Source organism: Oryx dammah, unplaced genomic scaffold (genome assembly GCF_014754425.2).
Source record: "Oryx dammah isolate SB20612 unplaced genomic scaffold, SCBI_Odam_1.1 HiC_scaffold_15, whole genome shotgun sequence".
NCBI lineage: Eukaryota > Metazoa > Chordata > Mammalia > Artiodactyla > Bovidae > Oryx > Oryx dammah.
In genome coordinates this window covers 31,903,756-31,914,170 of record NW_024070199.1, presented here as the reverse complement: position 1 = coordinate 31,914,170, position 10,415 = coordinate 31,903,756, and positions in this window count along the sequence as shown.

The window sequence follows — 10,415 nt, the reverse complement described above, 5'->3', positions numbered from 1 at the left end:
CCCATGATATACACAGACGTTTCACAAAAGCAGGATGCTTAGACCCAGAAATTAAGAATAAACCACTAAATAATTACAATATGCCTTCCTTTTACCAATTCAAAGTATTGTGACAAAGCTGGAAACAACTTCTAACATTTGCACAGCCTTCAACTTGGTCCAGGCTACAGGAAAAAAGCCCAGAATTTTTATAGCATATTCCTCATAAGGAGTCATCTCTCCACCCCCAGCCCCAAATGTGCATCTACAATTTTAGCCTTCTATGCCTCTCCGTCATTGCATCCGTGTAGGCCAGAACCACCATGGCTTCCTCGGCCCCCCAAGCTGGACTGTGTCTGCTGGGGCAGCCCCTGCCACCATGCCTGAGCCCCACTCTGAGAACCCCAGGGGCTTCCTCCACCCTCCAGGGCTCCCTTTACCCAAAGACGGCTGCCGATTTGCCATCATCTTCAGGATGCGGCCCAGGCTGCACCCACGCTGGGCTGCACCTCAGGATGCCCTTCTTCAGACAAAGCACAGGCAAGCCCATGCTCTGCCCTGCCCTTAGAGCTGCCCAAGGAACCCAACCTCCTGTCCAGAGTTAGGCTTTGATCCCGAACCCCCTCACTCGGCTCCCATACTCTCCCATCTGCCCCCATTTCCCCAGGCTTCCTATTTCCTCAGCACCTTGTATGCCTGGAGGAGGGGGATGGCTGATTCGGTCCTTCTCAGGGACTCACTGGGGGCTGGCCTGACTGCCCCCAGACCCCTTCTCTTTGAGCTCACGCCACTCCATTATAGTGTTTCCTTTTGCACCTTGCACCACCACACAGGACAAAGCTGTCAGGACCCCCCGGCTGCCCTTTCTCTCCATCCGGGGCCTGCCTGAGCACAGCAGCACCCGGGTTCTGTCGACATCCCCCTCTCCCACACCCATGCTCCCCGCCTGTCCCTGAGCCCTCGCGTTCACCCTCACAGCTGCCAGTCACCCAGGGACAGGGCCTCCGGTCCCCCACGTTCTCCAGCGCTCCAGGCCTGCATCATCGCCTGACATCCTCCGTGAACATTTTAAGGTCCTGAATTCCAAGATTCCAGCGCCAAACGCTTTCACTTCCCCTGCTCCTCTGCTGACACTCTTGCTCTTCCACGACGGCCAGAAGCCAGTGTCGCAGTGAGCTACGGACCAGGACGCGGCCACAGAGTCGGGCGGGGTGGGGCGGGGGGGGGGCGCGCGGGGGGGCGGGGGGGGCGGGGGTGGGGGGGTGGTCCAGCCCGGAGCTGGGCTGTCTACGCAGATCATGTCACTCAGGTCCTTTACCGCCGCGAGAGCTGAAGCTTCAACAAGCCAAGCACCTGCTGCAGGTGGCAGGTGGGACTACCTGTCTGGGCGCCTGGCCGCTGCGGACACTGACCCCGTGGACACCGGCCCCAGCTCCTCTACCAGCACCCCAGGACCAAAGGGCGTGGCCATGCGGACAGCTCCACCCCCAAGACAAATTATGCAGGCCGCGTCACAACCGGTTTCTCCCTCTGCAGCGCTTGGTTTACGCCTGGGCCTTGTTACACGTTGAATTGAGCTCCCCTAAGAAAGTCACAAGGAAATCCTAATTCCCAGGAGCTCAGACTCTGACCTAAGTTAGGTAGGCTTCACAGAATTCAGCGAATGAAAACGAGGTTATTAGGGTGGCACTTAACCCAATATGACTGGTGTCCCCGTTACAAGGGTAAATATCAGGCACAGACGCGCACACAGGGAAGATGCCACGCAAAGCCTGGAGAGATGCTGCCATGAGAGAGGGACCCACGGGGAAGCTGGGAGAGAGGTCTGTGCAGAGCCTTTTTGGGGCCTTCAAGGGAGGCTGCCCACACCTTGACCTTATCCTCCTGGTCGCCAGAACCATGCGGCAAGAAGTGTCTGTTTTCCTGAGCCTTCCAGTTTGTGTTCGGCTTGGATGGCAGCCCTGAGAAGTGTGTTCCGCTGTCCTCAACCAGCTGGGGTGAGGACCTAAGAGGGGGCTTCTCGGGAAATCTGGGAGAAGCCCCTCCACCTCCCCTGCTGGCTATGGGAAAAGAGCACACTGCTGCAGGCTGATCCTGGGAACCCTCATGCAAGCGTGGGGGGGCAGGTCCAGGAGGGGTGCTGGGAGTGGGGGGACAGGGCCCCTAACCCCTGTGACAGGCTGCAGCAGAAGGCATGCTGTCCCCGTTCTTGGAAGGCTTGGAGGGCTGACGTGTCCTGCCCTAGGACCCACTGTTAACACGTGACAGTGATGGGAGTTGGACCCAAGCCCAGCCCAGCACAAGTGCAGTGCTCTGACCCAGCACCCAGGGTTAGACTTCCACCTAACAGAAGTGGTCTGGGCTGCTCAGGAGAGTGGATCTTCTCTGCTACTGCTACCTCCTCACCTTCCTCTCTGTGTTCTAGCCCACTCCTGGCTTGTTCCCATAACCTGGACTCTAACACAAATAAGCCTTTTCCTTCTTAATCCTGCACTTTCCTGCTAGCACTGGCCTCTGGCCCGGGCCTCCTCTGGCAGCTCCCAGTGGGCAGCAAGTCTAGGCAAGCCCTGATCCTTTGTTCCCTGCCCCTGGGGTCTCTGCCCAGGCGAAACCCCTTCTTCGCGCTCTACAAAGTCTACCCCTGCCACACTGTGCTTCACAAGAGAGTCACCCTCCCCTTCACTCCCGCCCTGGACCGCAGCCACCCACTGTCTCTTGAGTCTCTCCGTCCTGACTTGGAGTGGAGGCCTGGTGAAAATCAAGGCAGCAGCTCAGAGCTTCCCCTCATCATACAGGTCCCACTCATTCAGCAAATATTTGAACCCTGCTGTGTTCAACAGGATAGCAAACGTCCCTGTCCACGCAGAGATACCTGTATAGAGGAGAATGCAGATGTGAGAGAGAAAGAAATACATCAGGCTTATTTAAGCAAAGAGAAATGGTTCCATATGTTTGGTACAAACAGTCATACGAGATGCAGTTGGAGACGTGAGTGAACATCATGGGCGCCTCACAAGCCATGTTAATCACCTGGCATGTAACATGTGTTAAGCCTTTCCATATTCCCCACTAGAGCACATGTGAATGAAGTTTAGCTTCCCCACCAGAAGGGGAACAAGACACCCAAAGACACTGGGTGGCAGCCGAGCAAGTCACAGGGCAGATGCTGACGTTCAGTAAGGCTCTTCTGCCTCCTTCCCAGACCTGCACTTCTCCTGCAAGTCTGCTGGCATGGCTGGTCCAGTGGGAGATAAAACCTGACTCTGAGAAGCTGCTTCCTCTCAGCTCCTCTGGGCTGGCCCTGACCCTGCTGAGCTGTAGGGCACTGAGCTGTGAGACCTGAGGGAAGTGAGTCTTTTGATGTTTTCAAAGGTCGGACCACACCGCTCCCCTGTGGAATGTCACTCAGCTAAGGCCGAGAATGTTTCAGCTGCTGGAAGAGCCAATTAGAGCCAATTATAACCCAACTAACCTCCCACGACACCAAAATTCCTTGTAGAGCTTGTCTGGGCTTCTTGCAAAAATAGTGTGCATCTGAGCCTGACTTCAGCATACAGTGTGGCCCAGGATAGAAGCCGCTGTGCTCAGCCCTCATCCACTCCAGCTATATCTGACCACTCACTGCTGCTGCTGCTGCTAAGTCACTTCAGTTGTGTCCGACTCTGTGCGACCCCACAGACAGCAGCCCACCAGGCTCCCTATCCCTGGGATTCTCCAGGCAAGAACACTGGAGTGGAGTGCCATTTCCTTCTAGGCTGGTTTTAATCACTGAGACCCAGCCCTGTGCCGAGGGTTAGGTTCAAATGATCAGGGGTGCGGGCATCAGTATTTTTTAAAATATCCCCAGGGTTGAAAAACAGTGATGTGTATGAATTTACCTACAGAGACCACTGGGGTCTCTGAAACCCCACCTCTGCCCCTCCTTCCTCATTATAGACACACTTTCTGATTTTTCTGGATTAGTTGGCACCTGCTTCTTCTAACATCTGATCCTTATTTTATATATTTATTATTCACTCGATATTTTTATCATATGTGTCTTTTTTATAAGTATTCTACATGTATTTTACATTTTCATTTGATTTTATTCTTTCTTAACTAAATATATTTCAGGTATCTTGAACTAAGCAAGTGAACAAAGTAAGCTTTTTAAACCTGTTTTCCAGGATAGTTTTGAAATGTATTTCTTTCTATTCAGTTAACAGAAAACTGAGTCCATAGCATCTGGAAATAAACTGGCACATGCTTGCTATGAGTATGAATATTTTCTTGTATTTATCTACAAACAGATATCCTTATTTCTCATACATACACAAACACATGACACACACATACACACACACACAATTTCCCATAGCACAAAGTCTTGTCAAAGCAGATATCCAGTAGGAAATAATTCTTAAAGAAATTAATGAATGCACAAATGGATAGATGTACAGAAGCTGAAATTAAAAGATTAAAAAAACATGTATTCACATATATAGATATAAGCTTATATGTAAATATAACCTTATTTCCCGTTGGCGTAGGATATGAGGACATCTGTGATAAATTTCAAATTCAATGGGCATATGTAAATAACTGATGGATGCATATAGCAGGATATGAGCTTAAAATTTTAAATGTTAGTGTCCCACATTGTGCCTTTAATAACGATGATGTAAACAAAACATTTCCTTAGTGATTAAGTAGGTGCTTCCAAGATGAATAATACAATGTAACAGGATTCATTAGACTCCATGATGAAAAGTGAAAAAAAAAAAAGGAGCAACTTTCAGAACAAACAGTTCAGATCATGAGAACAGTTCCAGACAACAGGAGAAACAATTGAGTCCCTTAATTTTATTTTTCTTTTTTTTTATGAGTTTTGCTGCCCTGTGGGCAGGAGAAACTTTTGTCTTATTACCACTCAAAGATTTTAATCTGGTTTGGATTAGCAGCACTTTCTTTAACCTAAACCTCAACCAGAAAACCATTGTCTGTGGGACTCAGCTACCCTGCCTGAGGAAGAGATGGGCTCATAGTCCACGGCACCAGCTTGCCTCCCCACCAAAGAAGCACATCACGGAGACCAGCAACCTCTCCATGTGACTCTCAGGCCAGCCACACAGCAGAATTACCTGGTAAGGCTTCTTTAAAACATCCCCTTCTGACCCCACACCGGAGGTTCTCGTTTAATGGGGCTGAAACGGGATCTGAGCAGTGGTGTTTTTCCAAAGCTCCCCTGGTGCTTATGAAGGCAGCCTTGGTTGGAGCCACCATCTGTTCATAGAACAACTATCCTTACGTAGGGCTTCCCTTGTGGCTTAGCTGGTAAAGAATCTGCCGGCAATGCGAGAGATCTGGGTTCAATCCCTGGGTTGGGAAGATCCCCTGGAGAAGGAAAAGGCTACCCACTCCAGTATTCTGGCCTAGAGAATTCCATGGACGGTATAGTCCGTGGGATTGCAAAGAGTTGGACATGACTGGGCGACTTTCACACACACGCATACTGTTATATAAGGACAGAAGTAAGGCCCGGGACATGCAGTGACACAGCAAAGACGGCACAGTCAGGGTCCTGCCAAGCCTGGAACCCCTGTTTCTGAACTCCCATCTGGGGTGGCATGGACTCCCAGGAGGCCCTCAGAAGCACTCATCTCTGAGTGAACGGATGAATGGCCCCCAGGAGAGCTGATGTCACCAGCGTGGGAAGGAGGGGAGGTCCACGCGATCCCTAGTCACAATATCCACTTTTCCCCCACAACACGTGGTCATGAGCAGCTGAGCCCCATCATGCGAGGTTCTGATTAGGAAAGTGGCTGGAGGGATAATGTGAAAAGCAAAGGTTTAAGGGAGGTCTTCGGAGAAGGCAATGACACCCCACTCTTGCCTGGAAACTCCCATGGATGGAGGAGCCTGCAGTCCATGTGGGTTGTGAAGAGTCAGACATGACTGAGCGACTTCTGTTTCACTTTTCACTTTCATGCATTGGAGATGGAAATGGCAACCCACTCCAGCGTACTTGCCTGGAGAATCCCGGGGATGGTGGAGCCTGGTGGGCTGCCGTCCATGGGGTCGCACAGAGTCGGACACGACTGATGCAACTTAGCAGCAGCAGCAGCAGCAAGGGGGGTCTTGGGAAAGAAGAGCAGCAGCGGCCGTGACAGGCTGTTTCACACGCACCCCCTCCTTCGCACCCCCACAAGCCCGTGAGAGTGATAACAATCTGGATGAGGAGCCTTCCAGCCTGAACTCTTGGAGTGGCTCAGTAATTTGCCCAAGGCCACAGAGCTTGAGTCACCTGAGCTGGGTCTGTCTGACACCAGGGTCTGAGTGCTTAACCCCTGAAATATAAAATGGAAAACATCAAACAACTCATGTGCCTTGATTTTAGGGCACCGTCCTGAAACCCGTAGTCCTGAGGGGATATCCATCTTCCCTCCATAAAATCCAGAGCAAAAAAAAAAAACAAAAAAAAAAAACAAAAAAATCAAATCCATCTCTCTCTCAATTCAAGAAAGTATTAAACTGATAAATTATGAATTAAAAGTCCAGAGCCAAGTTACTCAGTCTTGCCTCCAGAAAGACCATCTCCTGGCTACAAAGACCCTTTGAGCTTTGAAAACAGCATTGCTATAAATGAGTCACATTAGCTCTCTTTGTTTTGTGTGTTTATTTATTATTTGCTCTCATTATCTAGAAATCTATATTTTAACCCTAATTGTCTCCCTGCGGTAATGATTAAGGCATGACTCTGAGATTTGCATTGCAAACACCATGAGGCCCTCAACAGGAGCAGATGAATTCTGAACTTGGCATCTACCAGTATTTATTGCTTCATTTCTGTCTTCCCAGCTTCATTTTGGGCCAAATTTGTTAATATATTTTTTCAAGTTCTGAAAGGATGGGAGCGGATGGAATTCAGGATCATGATCTCAGAATTACATGGACTCTACCCAGTAGATCAAAATTGAACTTTTTATTGCCGGAACCATATCCTTAACTAAAAAAAAAACTCATGGATCAGTGCCTTATCTACATTTTACTAATGAATATGTATAGGACCACCCACCACACGTACAGTTTCATAGAAGCTACTCTATTTAGACAATGGTTACTTGGGGAAACCAGAAAGGGCCTTAGAAAAAGGCATGCTGTAAGTGGGATGTGTTTTTATCCCTCCCAAGGGGAGGTGAGAAGGCTTCAGAAGTGGGTACCAGCACTTTTTCAGTTTTAACTTAAAAGTTTTGTTTATTTCAGGAATAGTTACAATCCAGCCAGGATAATGTATCTCCATAAAGTCCCTTTTACTTTTTCCCTTGCTCAATTAGCCTCAAAAAAGACAACAAAAACCTGCCAAAAATTATACAAAGAGGAAGTAAAATTATCAACACAGTGCCTGTGTTTGAAAATAAGATGCTACAATCAGGTACAAGAAAGAGTCTGCATGCAAGTTAATACAAAGCAACCTGCATGTTGGTGTCTAAGTGACCTTGCCTCTTCATTCACAGGGCTCTTTCTTTAGATCTCCACCGACTCAGAGCTGCAGTGGGCTTTTCCACCCAAGCCGTCCAGACCAGTTTACCTACGTCAGTAAAGGTGGCCCCACTACACAGGTGACCTATGTCAGTAAAGGTGGCCCCGTTGCACAGCAGATTCCAGCTATCGCCACTCCACAGTAACATGCCCGGTGGCAATGTTGACCAGCAAGTATCGTGCCAACTGTGGGATCAAACAGAATTCAGAGGAAGTGGAAATTTTGTAGAAAAGTGCTAGCACTAGTTAGCGTTTTGCTGCAAATAATGAAATACAACTTAATAAGTGGTGACCACACCATGCGAATAGGTGAGTCTAAATACCCAAATGAAAAGTGATAGATCTAACATCTTTTGACTGAACTACCTTGTGTTCATGTCTCTAAAAAGCCATGGATTCCAAGCCATGCCAACAAGTTAATAACTTTTTATGGGAAAAAGGAAAACACTGCCACTGAATATGTCGATTATAAGAAACATCCTGATTTTAGAAACATTCAAACACAAGGGGAATGCGTCTTAGAAGAGAGAAAATACAGCAAGTTGAAACTTAATCTGAGGAGCTCTTGTACATTCGCTATCTGACTTAACCTTGCCACACTTCCCTAAAGCAGCTGTGACTATTATTCCCATTGTATAGATTAAATAAATGAAGTCTTTAAGATGTTAATTAACTGCTCAAGATCTCACAGCTACTAGCCAGTACTCTAAATCTGATTCTGAATTCTGCACTCTTTCCACCACCCCCTATTACCTTGCTGTCTTAGAATCTTTGAATCTAAAATATTTTGCTGATCACTAGTAAGGAAAGGTGATTTTTGAGAGACTGCTACAGCAGATTCTTCCTAACTGCTCCTGAGATTCCTGTATGCTTGGCTAAGATTATTTTCATAACAATTGTAATCGAGTTGGTATAAACCAAGTTCTGTGATCATTGTGAGATGATGGGTTAAACAGAGATGCAGTGGTCCCCAAAAGAGATCGGCTTCCAAGAGCAGATCTGGATCTCTGAAAGGTCTAATGGATCATGGAGCGAGGAGCTTGCTGCTACTCACTTCATTACATGTCTCTGCTTTTGCAGACTGAAGTTTTGAGTTGGCTTCCTTAATTACTATTGGTCTATTGCAAATTTTTCTCTACTTCTCTCTAAATCCTTGGCTGAGCAAGTGTGCAATGCCCATTAACCTCATTAGCTGGCTGTGCAGTCTAGATACTCCTAGAGCATCTCAGTGATCAGGAGGGGTTTGCAGGCAGCATTTCCATGTCCTAGACTGCTGGGAGTGGATTCCGTTGTGGGGTTTGGCTATGCTTGGAGATGACTTGCACACCCCTGGGAACTCACTGAATTTAGAGCTGGAGGTACGCTTGCCTGACAAGACCTGTCCCATGGAGGCAGCTTTCAGGACTTAGGGGTGGAAAGGACAGGGACATCTGACATCCCCAGGTTCCTGCCAGCCAGCATGGCAGCTGCAGTGTGTGCGGGCCAGGGAGCAGGGCTGTGCCTCTGTCAACACAATCAGTGCCGTGACCTTGAGAGGGGAAACGATGCCCCGCCTCTCACACCCTCAGACCCACAGGAAGAGCCTCAAGCCTGCTTTGTGGATCAGTGTTTCCTACCTTAAATAAGAGGCAGGTGTGTTTTAGACCTCACCCCATCTCATTGTGGGGGATGTTGTTCTGGAGGCCACAGAAATGATCAGGAAGTTTCTACATTTATGCCAACAAGTACCAACAGGTAAGTAGAATATCTGTTTCTGTTTATTCATGAGAGCCCCCCCAAACTACACATTCAGTGATCATTTCAAAGTTTCAGTTCTCTGTTGTCTTTCAGGGGCTGGCTTTGTGTTTTATGCCTAATTCTCTTACTAAGTCCCTTAGCATTTAGAGGAAAATGCTATGACTGAGTGAACAGTTTAGCAAAGGCAAGAGAGTGAGGTCAGAGAGAGGAGCTGATGGTAAATTTGGAACCTCATGGAGGTTCCCAAGGCAGCAGCTCCTTGCATTAGTGCGGTCAGTAAGTGATCTCCCCGCGTACTGATCAGGCCCTTTGGGAGATGAGTGGGCCCTCTGAATGGCCTCAAGAGAAAACAATGCAGAAAATAGAGACAGCGTTTGCAAGAGAAAACAGACTTTACATCCTCTTTCAATGTAGTCTGGAAATAAACTGAGATACTTACAAAACAAACAAGAAAACTGAGCTGGTCATTAAGAAAATGCCCCAACTATAATAAGGGAAAATCCAAAGTGGTTACTTCACAAGAAGCCCCCTTTTCCCACAGCTGTTCAGAGTGTCAGCTTCATTCTCAGCCCCATCCAGAGGCCAAGGAGCATACAGGATGTGACCTCAGCAGCCCCATCACCTTAGGAGGTTCAGGCTTCACTCTTTCCACTGTTGCAAAAAGAAGCAGATGTCCCCTTGGCAATTTTTCTCCAAAGGACCCCAGAAAGTAACAGCTGCTACAGGCTTCAGCCATGCCTTCCAGGCGCTTCTGGAGATGAGGGAATTTCCTTCCTTCCTCCGCAGCCCCCCACCCAGTCTCCACCCACAGAGCCCAGTCTGCTCCAGCATAGAGCACAGGACAGATCTGATATACATAAATCAACATATTACTCATTTTCCAGCACTGCCTTTGACAGCTGTTACATGAGCACATTGTTAGAAACTGTCAAGTAGTGATACGCAGTGCCTTTCACAACATATGTTGACTTTTATCTAATGTGGTTCCATAATTAGCCCCAGGGAGAGTGAATCCGGGCATCCACCTGGCTGTGTGAGCTCAGTTAACCTTTGCTTTCTTCAGAGGAATGTTAGCAGGGAGGGGGACAGAGACCCAGGCAGCTAGTCCCCTGGGACTCAGAGAGAAGCAGTAGCATGTGAGCTAGGCAGGGTTGGCACACTTCCCACACTGTCCTGCCCTC